Raw genomic sequence first — 11306 nt, 5'->3', positions numbered from 1 at the left:
TGTGTCATGAGGTATACTTCATTGAAAAACTTCAGGCCAGGGGTGACTTTTGAAAGCCACAATGTGGCCATGTGACTCCTTAAGACTTAAGACCAGTAACGGAGATGGTGAAGATAAACTCCTTCAGCTTTGGGATCATGATGTCACAGCTTTGTTCTGGCTGACTGTCCTCTGTAGATGTCTACAAGTTCCTATTAGCTGATTACAGAGGTACACATTGGCAAGGGACATGTATGCACACATGAGCAATATAGAGGTCTACCTGGATTCTGCCACTCTGGGCTTCTCATTTCTTCATTACCAGAGCCTGGAAGGGCGCATTGGAGATTTGGCTCTGGCTTGGACCCCTTAGGACTTCACCTCTTGGTGGCCTATCTCATCTGCAGCGAGAAGACATGGGAGGCTGTGGTGACCACCATTTGGGTCAGCTTGCAGAGTGCTTTCACCCCTGTGTCAGTCAATCAGGAGTCAACAAATCTTTATTGAGCACCTACTGTATACAATGCGTGCATGGTGCTACTCTAGGCAGGGGAGATACAAATTCTTCAGATACCTGTGACTCAACTCTGGCTTCAGAGGAGGTGAGGCTCCCTCCTTCATCCCTCCCATCTCATCATGGGCCACAGAGAGTCCCCAGCACTTTCTTCTCCTCATCTCTCCTGTCTTGTTATACTAGTCTTAGAGTACATCTTCATTTTACAGCTAAACTAGTAATGATCCTAGGATTACCAAATTTACAACAAAATTCACTCTTGTAATCTAACAGCTTGCCAAAAAATGTGGGTGATTTTTAGATTCTGAAGTGGAAAAGGAGGAAGTGGAGATGGGGAGACAACTCATCATTCGTTTTGACAAAGAGGAAAATGAAAATGAATAGATTCACCCAGGCGCACTGTTTTTTCCATTTCCTTGTGTGAACGTATAGAAAGGTTTGATGGGACAGAAAGAACACTCAGATTGGATGTGCTCACTAAACCTTCAACCATTCTATGTGCCGGGCCCTCTGCCAAGGCTTAGGAATATAACAGTCAATAAGACAGACACAGTGTGTCAGGACACCAGGGTTTTGATTTGACTCTTGCCAAATGAATCTTGTGACCCTGAGAAGACACTTCACTTTTCTTGCTCTCAGTGTCCACATCTGTAAGCTGACACTGAGACTGAAGGGTGGCCAACATTTTCTAACGTGTTCCTAGCTCCACCTGGGACCTGTAGGACCAGGGACACAAATTCGTATCTTAGAAATGGAGGTACTGGTGCCAGTTACTTTTCCATGAAGGGCTGGGGAGATGCCTCTGAAGTCCAGTCTCCTCTAGACAGTGAGCATCCAGATTCCTGAGGATCAAGGGGAAGTGTCATGATCTCCACTGCCTTGGGCCAGGAAATGCCAAACAGAAGTTTCACCTTCAGCTCCTTCTCTAGGCTGCCCTGGGAAGGAGCCCACCTCATGCTGCTCAGCCCAGCGGGAGCTCTGTGCTGACTCTCACATGAGCTGTCAACACATTGACTGCATTCCTCTGCATTCTCCCAGCTTTAGGTTTGGCAGCCAATTAAAAGAGCTGTTCTGACACTGGATGAAAAGGGAAGGGAAAACTGTGTTTGGTGCTAAGTGTGGGCAGGAGACGCTCGTGGTGCTGGAGGAGTCCAGACCCGATGCAGAAGCTGCTCCTCCCTCCTGTGGAGGACAGCCCTGCCCAGCCCACCAAGCTCATCCCTGTCCCCACAGCAGACAGCTGGCCCTAGCTCCTGGAAGATCCTGTGGTTGTGGTCTGTGCAGAATTTACTTACACCTTTGGGAGGTGTTTTTTGTCCCCCGGTACATCACCAGGAAGAAACTATGACTTGCAAATTCAGGGTTCTGAACCTTTTTTTGTGCCCTTTGGCTGTCTGGTAAAGCCTGTGGAGGCCCTCTCAGAATAATGTTTCTAAATGCAAAAATTTAAATACATACCTAGAATTGTAAAGGACCTAAAGGACACCAATCATATTAAAATTCAATAAACAAAATATTTTAGTGATAAAGTGATAGAATCACAGGTACTGCTAATACTACAGTGTTTGCTGCCTATGGTGTTATTTATTGCTGTATAACACAACTTAGCAACTTAAAAATAACAAACATCATACTCAGTCTCTAAGGGTTGGGAATCTAGGAGTCACTTAGCTGGGTGTTTCTCCTCTGAACCTCCCATGAGGTTGAAGTCAAGTTGTTGGCCAGGACTCCAGCCATCTGAAGGCAGGAAGATAGACTTCCAATTTCCAAGCTCACTCATGTGACTGTTGGCTGGTCTCACATTCTTGCTGGCTCTTGGCTGGATGCCTTAGTTCCCTGTCACATGTCAAGACATGGTAGCTGGATTCCCTCAAAGTGAGTGATGAAGAAAATGAACAAGAGTTCCAGACAGAAGCTCCAGGCTTTCATAACCTAATCTTGGAAGTAACAGCCATCACTCCTCCTGTGCCCTGTGTCACATAGGACCAATGTGGGGCTACATGGGAGGGACTGCATGGGGATGTGAACATCAGGAGGGGGGGGTCCCTGGAACCACCTGGGAAGCCGACTATCACACCTACATTCATGACAGAGGGACAGGCTAAATTTTCATTATAGCTTAGTAAAAATAGACACATAAATTTTTTTCTCATCCAGTTTCCTGGACCATGAAATCTAGCCACAGACCCCAGGTTAACAATCCCTGATAGATTGAAAGCATCTTTGTTTCCGGGCAATTTCTAGTCTTTTTTATTCATGACTTTTTTTTAGCTTTATTGAGGTATAATAAAAAAAATTGAACCTATTTAAGGTGTACAATTTGTTGTTTTTATATATGTGTATATTGTGAAATCACAGCTACAATTTACTGAGGTATAATAAAAAACTGTACACATTTAAGGTACAACTTGGTGTTTTGATATACACATGTATTGTAAAATGATAGCCACAATCAAGCTAATTAACGTATCTTCACCTCACAGAATTTAACTATAGTCACATAGATGTATGTTAGATGTCCGGAACTTACTCATCTTGCAAAACTGAAACTTTATACCCTTTGATCAATGTCTCCACATTTCCTCCTCCCCCCAGCCCCTGGTAACCATCATTCTACCCTCTACTTCTATGAGTTTGACTATTTTAGATTCTACATATAAGTGAGATCCTGAAATATTTGTCCTTCTGTGTTTGGCTTATTTTACTTAGCATCATATCCTTCAGATTCATCCATGTTGTTGCAAATGGCAGGATCTCTTTTTTTAGACCGAATGATATTCTGTTTTATATATGTATACATATATACCACATTTTAAAAAATCATTTATCTATTGTGGACATTTAGGTTGTTTCTATATCTTGGGTATTGTGACTAATGCTTCATAGCACATTGGCGTATTTATATCTCTTCAGGATACTGATTTCATTTCCTTCGCATATATATCCAGAAATGAGACTGCTAAGTCATATGGTAGTTTTATTTTTAACTTTTTGGGGAACCTCCATACTGTTTTCCATAATAGCTATACCAATTTACATTTCCACCAAGAGTGTACAAGTATTTCCTTTTCTCCACATCCTCACCAACACATGCTATCTTTTGTCTTTTTGATAATAGCCATTCTAACAGGTGACAGGTGATATTACATTGTAATTTTAATTTGCATTTTCCTGATTATTAGTGATGTTGAGCACCTTTTTTACACCTGTTGGCCATTTGTATGTCTTCTCTAATAAATGTCAATGTCCTTTGACCATTTTTTTATTGGGTTGTTTGATTTTTGCTATTAAGTTGTTAGGAATTCCTTATATATTTTGGATGTTAAGCCCTCATCAGATACATGGTTTGCAACTGTTTTCTCCCACTTCATAGGTTACCTTTCACTTTGTTGATTGTTTACTTTGCTGTACAGAGGCTTTTTAGTTTGATAGAATCCCATTTTTCTATTTTTGCTTTTGTTACCTGTGCTTTTTGGGGTTATATCCAAGAAAAATCATTGCCCAAACAAAGGCCAAAAAGCTTTTGCCCTGTCTTTTATTCTAGTAGTCTTTCCGATTTTAGGTCTTACATTTAAGTCTTCATTTTGAGTTGATTTTTGTGTATAGTGTGAGATAAGGGTCCAATATCATTCTTCTGCATGTGGATATCCAGTTTTCCCAATACCATTTGTTGAAGAGACAATCTTCTCCCCATTGTGTTTTCTTGGCACCTTTGTGAAAGATCAGTTAATGAGTGTATTTATTTCTGGGCTCTCTATTCTGTTCTATTGGCTTATATGTCTGTTTTATGCCAGTGTCATGCTGTTTTGATATTATAGCTTTGTAACATATTTTGAAATCTATACAGGTGATGCTTCCAGCTTGCTCTTCTTGCTCAAGATTGCTTTGATTGCTCAGAGGTTTTTGTGGTTTCATATAAATTTTAGAATTTTTTTTTCTATTTCTATAAAGAATGCCTTTGGAATTTTAATAGGAATTTCATTGAGTCTGTAGATCACTTTGGGGAGTATGGATATTTTAACAATATTCTTTTAATCCATGAAAACAAGATTTCTTTCTATTTATCTGTGTCTTCTTTAATTTCTTCATCAATGTATTATAATTTTCAGTGTATAAGCTGGCCCTAAGGGAGCAGAGTTACTCAGGTAAAATGCTTTCTATACTTTTCTATTTGATTGTCCTCAGTTTTTGTCCTCCACTGGGTGGCTGCAGCTTCTTAACCTCACTCTGGAGCTCTCCCAGTGCTCTTTCGGTCCATGGATAATTGTCAAATTACTGTTTATTTGGGGAGACGAGGGTCGGAACCTCCTAGTCCACCATCGTACTGATATCACTCCCTAGACAATTTCTGTGTCTAAAGAGAAATGCTGTGGGGTAATAAATATTACAGACCATCCTCTTCTCATCAAAGCTGCAGGACCAGTGCACAGGCCTGACAAGCTTCCCTTTGATTAGTTGAGCTCAGGGTTGCTGACACTCCTAGCTGTGCACAGATCATAACGTATGGAAGATGATGTATATTTATGGGATAAAGAGATCTTATTGATTAGTGCATATGGGATCAAAATATATTAAAGTCAGGTAAATTGTTGGAGACCATCAGTAGATTATTTTTTACAGAGAGACTATACATGCCTTACTCCTGCTTGGAAACCTCTGCCTGTTCTGTTCCCTGAGCTTGGAATGCTCTTCTTCCAGATATTGCTCTTTTCCTGCTTTCCTACGTTTCTTTACTCAAATACCACTTTCTCAGTGCCGTCTCCAATCTGCCTATTCTATGGTAGGAGTTTCTCAGATGGCCCTGAAAGATCCTCATCCCCTGGTCTTTGTGTCCTTCTATAGTCTTGTCCTTGAGGGTGGGCAGGATCTAGTGACCAACTTCTAAGGAAAAGAAAACAGCAAGAGGGATGGCATGTCACTTCCAAGATTAGGTAACAAAGAATCTGGCTTACTTCCGGCTTGCCCTCCCTTCCTCTCTCACCTGCTCCCTTTGGTGAAGCCAACTGCCCCGCTGTGAACTGCCCTAGAGAAGCTGATGTGGCCAGGATAGGAGGGAGGATTCTGCCAACCAGTTGATAAAGAGCTGAGAATCTTGGTCCAACAAACTGCCAGAAATCGAATCCTTGTCAACAGCCATGTGAGTGATCTTGGAGGTGGATCCTCCCCTATTCAAACCCTGAGATGACTGCATGCCTGGCCAGCACCTTGATTACAACCTTGTGAGACCTGAGACCCTGGCCCAGCCTGCGACTTCCTGAGCCAGAGGATCCTGGGCATAGCTAAGCTGTGCCTGGATTTCTGAGTCACGGAAACTGTGATCATAAACGTTTCTTGTTTTAAGCCACTCATATTTGGGGTAGTTTGTTATTCAGCAAGAGGTAACCAACACATTATCAACAATTATAACATCTCACTCTCAGCTGGTGTTTCCTATCCTTCACTCTCACCACACGCCATTGTTCCTCCTTATCACTTTTCACTATATAACACATATTTTTTACTTACATATGTTGTTGTCTGTTTCCCCTAATAGAATGTGTGTTCTATGAGGGCAGGCATTTTTGGCTGGAAGTATACTTAGAACAGTGCTTGATACACATTCAGTGCCCAATAAATACTTGCTGAATAAATGAAGGATGTGAAAATGGGAATGGGAAGAGCATGCCTAGAGTTCTGGTGGCATTTGAGAGAGCAACTCCTGGATATGCTACCTAGACACATTCCGACTCACCTTTCCCACCACTGTGAGATCATTCTCCATATCCCTGCCCTACCTCCTATACTTCCCTTGACCTGGGCAAGCAGGGCCCCTGTCCCAGACCCCATACCTCAGCAGGGATCCCATCTTAGAGTGTCTTCCTCATATTTGTCTAAATCCTCTTCCAGCACCAGCACCTAAGAACAGCCTAGATCGGTAGTGCCTCTGTTGGGGTACCCCAAGCCCAGACTGCATCCCATGTAGACCCAGACCTCATTGCTCTTGTTCAGGTGCTCTCCAGCCACCACCCCCTCAGAACCCTGACCACCCCCAGTGAGAATCATTACAGCAAGGCACTGTTAGTGACAAGAATGCTCTGGCCAGGAGAGTAACAACAACAATAACAATAATGAAGGTTATAGATTGAAGGAGAACTAATAAAATAAATTTTAGTTGAATCCTGGTTTGAAAAAATCACATCCACAATGCCCTTCCTTACATTTTTCCCAGCCGTAAAACAAAGTCCTCATCAAATTGATGAGTCAGGAAAGATATAAAGGACATAGTTCTCTGTCCCCAGTTTCCTGGGGGTCAGGAATTTTTGTCAATTTCAAACAAATACACAGTTGATCGGTTTTCCTGGAGCCTATATACTTGTCATCATGAATGGGCCCCTACATGATTTAAGCCACTTCACAACAACAAAAGAAGGATGTTTCTTCCTTTTTCTTTATCTAAGCCTTTAAAAATAATTGAGATAAGCCCTCAGCAGGAATGCAGTCGACATGTGTGAGGCCTCTGCCAAGAGGTGACTTTTGCCCTATTTTGTTCTTGACTCCCACTTATCCCAGCCCTAATGTAGCACAAGATCTGGTTCTAAACAGCCTGGGTTGAAAATGCAACTCTAACACTTAGGTATATGACCTTGAGCATAACACTTCTCAGTTTTATCATTTGTAAAATGGTGTATAATCAGTTCATTTTCACACTGCCGATAATGACATATCTGAGACTGGGCAATTTACAAAAGAAAGAGGTTTAATTGGACTCACAATTCCACATAGCCAGGGAGGCCTCACAATCATGGCAGAAGGCAAGACGGAGACAACCACATCTTATGTGGATGGCAGCAGGCAAAGGGAGAGCTTGTGCAAACCATCAGAGCTTGTAATATTCATTCACTATCACGAGAACAGTGCAGGAAAGACCTGCCCCATAATTCAATCACCTCCCACCAGGCCCCTCCCATGGCATGTGGGAATTGTGGGAGTTACAATTCAAGATGAGATTTGGGTGGGGACACAGGCAAACCATATCATTCTTCCCCTGGTGCCTCCCAAATCTCATGTCCTCACATTTCAAAACCAATCATGCCTTCCTAACGGTGCCCCAAAGTCTTAACTCATTTCAGCATTAACTCAATAGTCCACAGTTCAGTGTCTCATCTGAGACAAGACAAGTCCTTTCTACCTTAGAGCCAGTAAAATCAAAAGCAAGTTAGTAACTTCCTAGGTACAATGGAGGTATAGGCATTGGGCAAATACAACCATTCCAAATGGGATAAATTGGCCAAAACAAAGGGACTACCGGTCCCATGCAAGTCCAAAATCCAGCAAGGCAGTCAAATCTTAAAGCGCCAAAATGATCTCCTTTGACTCCATGACTCACATCCAGGTCAAGAGGTGGATTCCCATGGTCTTGGGCAGCTCCACCTCTTTGGCTTGGTAGGGTACAGGCTCCCTCCCAGCTGCTTTCATGGGCTGGCGTTGAGTGTCTGTGGCTTTTCCTGGTGCATGGTGCAAGCTGTCAGTGGATCTACCATTCTGCGGTCTGAAGGACAGTGGCCCTCTTCTCACAACTTCACTAGGCAGTGCCCCAGTAGGGACTCTGTGTGGAGGCACTGACCCCACATTTCCCTTCCATACTGCCCTAGCGGAGGTTCTCCGTGAGAGCCCCATGCCTGTAGCAAACTTCTGCCTCGACATCCAGGCATTTCCATATATCCTCTGAAATCTAGGCAGAGGTTCCTAAATCCCAAATGTTGACTTCTGTGTACTGGCAGGCTCAACACCACGTGGAAGCTGCCAAGGCTTGAGGCTTGCACCCTCTGAAGCCACAGCCTGAGCTCTATGTTGGCCCCTTTCAGCCACAGCTGGAGCAGCTGGGATGCAAAGTATCAAGTCCCTAGGCACCACACAGCACGGGGACCATGGGCCCAGCCCCTGAAACCACTTTTCCTCATAGGCCTCTGGGCCTGTGATTGGATGGGCTGCTGTGAAGACCTCTGACATGCCCTGGATACATTTTCCCTATTGTCTTGCAGCTTAACATTCGACTCCTTGTTACTTATGAAAACTTTTGCAGCCAGCTTGAATTTCTCCTCAGAAAATGGAATTTTCTTTTCTATCACATTGTCAGGCTACATATTTTCCAAACTTTTATGCTCTGCTTCCTTTATAAAACTGAATGCGTTTAACAGCACTCAAGTCACCTCTTGTATTGCTTTGCTGCTTAGAAATTTCTTCTGCCAGGTATTCTTTTTTTTTTTTTTTAAATTATTATACTTTAAGTTCTAGGGTACATGTGCATAATGTGCAGATTTGTTACATATGTATACTTGTGCCATGTTGGTGTGCTGCACCCATCAACTCGTCACCACCCATCAACTTGTTATTTACATCAGATATAACTCCCAATGCAATCCCTCCCCCCTCCCCCTTCCCCATGATAGGCCCCGGTGTGTGATGTTCCCCTTCCCGAGTCCAGGTGATCTCATTGTTCAGTTCCCACCTATGAGTGAGAACATGCGGTGTGTGGTTTTCTGTTCTTGTGACAGTTTGCTGAGAATGATGGTTTCCAGCTGCATCCATGTCCCTACAAAGGACACAAACTCATCCTTTTTTAAATCATCTTTCTCAAGTTCAAAGTTCCACAAATCTCTGGGGCTGAGGCAAAATGCTGCCAGTCTCTTTGCTGAAACATAGCAAGAGTTGCCTTTGCTCTAGTTTCCAACAGGTGCCTCATTTCCAACTGAGACCACCTTAGCCTGGATGTTGTTGTCCATATCGCTATCAGCATTTTGGTCAAAGTCAGTCAACAAGTCTCTAGGAAGTTCCAAACTTTCCTACATTTTCCTGTCTTCTGAGCCCTCCAAGCTGTTCGAACCTCTGCCTGTTACCCAGTTCCGAAGTCAATTCCACATTTTGGGGTATCTTTTCAGCAGTGCCCTACTCTACTGTTACCAATTTACTGTATTAGTCTGTTCTCATGTTGCTGACAAAGACATACCCAAGGCTCGGCAATTTACAAAAGAAAGAGATTTATTGGCCTCATAGCTCCATGTGGCTGGGGAGGGCTCACAATCACGGTGGAAGGCAAGGAAGAGCAAGTCTAGTCTTACATGGATGGCAGCAGGCAAAGAGAGAGATCTTGTGTAGGAAAGCTCCCATTTTTAAAACCATCAGATCTCATGAGACTCATTCACTATCATGAGAACAGCAGAGGAAAGACCTGTCCCCATAATTCAATCACCTCCTATTGGGTTCCTCTCACAACATGTGGGAATTGTGGAAGTTACAATTCAAGATGAGATTTGGGTCGGGACACAGCCAAACCATATCAAATGGACACAATAATAGTGTGACAGGAAAAATAATGGCCCTTAAAACTGCCCATGTCCTCATCTTCAGAGCTATGACTATGTCACCTTACCTGGAAAATGAACTTTGTGTGTTTAAGGTTACATGCAGACCTTGAGGTGAGTGATTAACTTAGATTATCTAGGTGAGCTAAATACATTTGCATGAGTTCTTAAAAGCAAAGAACATTTCCTAGGGGTGCTCAAAGAGAAAGATGCTATGATAGCCAAAGGACTTTCTGGGTAATTGTGGAAAAGGACATAAATATCCCTGAAAATTTACTTCATTTGATTAAAAATTTATGTGAGTTTTCTGGTGAAAAGATATCACCAGAAAGTACTGAAGAAGACCTTCCCGAACCTCAGAATTTTATATTAGCCACATTTTAAAAAAGTATTAAACATACTTTAATAATATATTTTATTTAATCCAATGTGTCTAAAAATAATCCCAGCACTTTGGGAGGCCAAGGCAGGCAGATCACGAGGTCAGGAGATCAAGACCATTCTGCCTAACACGGTGAAAACCCGTCGCTACTAAAAATACAAAAATTAGATGGGCATGGTGGCACGCACCTGTAGTCTCAGCTACTCAGGAGGCTGAGAGGCAGGAGAATCACTTGAACCTGCGAGGTGGAGGTTGCAGTGAGCCGAGGTCACACCACTGCACTCCAACCTGGGTGACAGAGTGAGACTCCATCTCAAAAATAAATAAATAAATAAATAAATAAATAAATAAATAAATAAATAAATAATAAATTATTGTAATACATGATATATATAAAAAAATTAGAGATATTTTACACTATTTCATACTAAGTATTTGAAAGTATTGAGTACTTGACACTGACAGCTCATCTCAATTTGAACTAGTCACACTTCAAGTGCTCAATAGCCACACGTGGCTGGTGGCTACTGCGTTAAATGGTGCAGCTTACAGAACATAATCTGGACTGAGGGATACCGGGCATAATTGAAAGCAAAAGACCTATACTGAAAATGGGGTCTAAGTAAAAGCTTAAATCCTAAACGTTGACACCTGTTTTCCTACTGCACTATCCCCCTACAGCCTTCTTTCTTCCATTGGTTTTCAAAACCCAAGTGGCCAAGTTTGTAGCTTTAAGACAGTTCTTAAGTATAAGTAGATAACCAAGGATTACTAAGCCCTCGAGGAAAGTGTTTAATATGAAATATAAAAACAAACAAATGTTGGGAGATAATTCCCTTTGGTCTTTCATATTTATGCATATCTTTCAAGCAGAAGCACAGAATGCTTTTCTAGGCTATTCTTTCACGGACCTTTGTACAGCAAACAGCCTTGAAAGAAGCAGTATGCCCTACCACAGCAAAGGGCAGATTCATTTGCTGTTCAGTATACTGTCTCACTCTGGAACAAAAGTCAGAGAGGCTCACTGTCCATTATAAAAGACTGGAGTCCCCTAAGCTTGGGGTTCCTTTTCTATAATGACCTACTGTGC

The sequence above is a fragment of the Colobus angolensis genome, unplaced genomic scaffold (genome assembly GCF_000951035.1).
Source record: "Colobus angolensis palliatus isolate OR3802 unplaced genomic scaffold, Cang.pa_1.0 Scaffold180, whole genome shotgun sequence".
NCBI classification, from domain to species: domain Eukaryota; kingdom Metazoa; phylum Chordata; class Mammalia; order Primates; family Cercopithecidae; genus Colobus; species Colobus angolensis.
The sequence above is the reverse complement of the archived record's forward strand: the minus strand, read 5'-3'. Positions refer to the sequence as shown.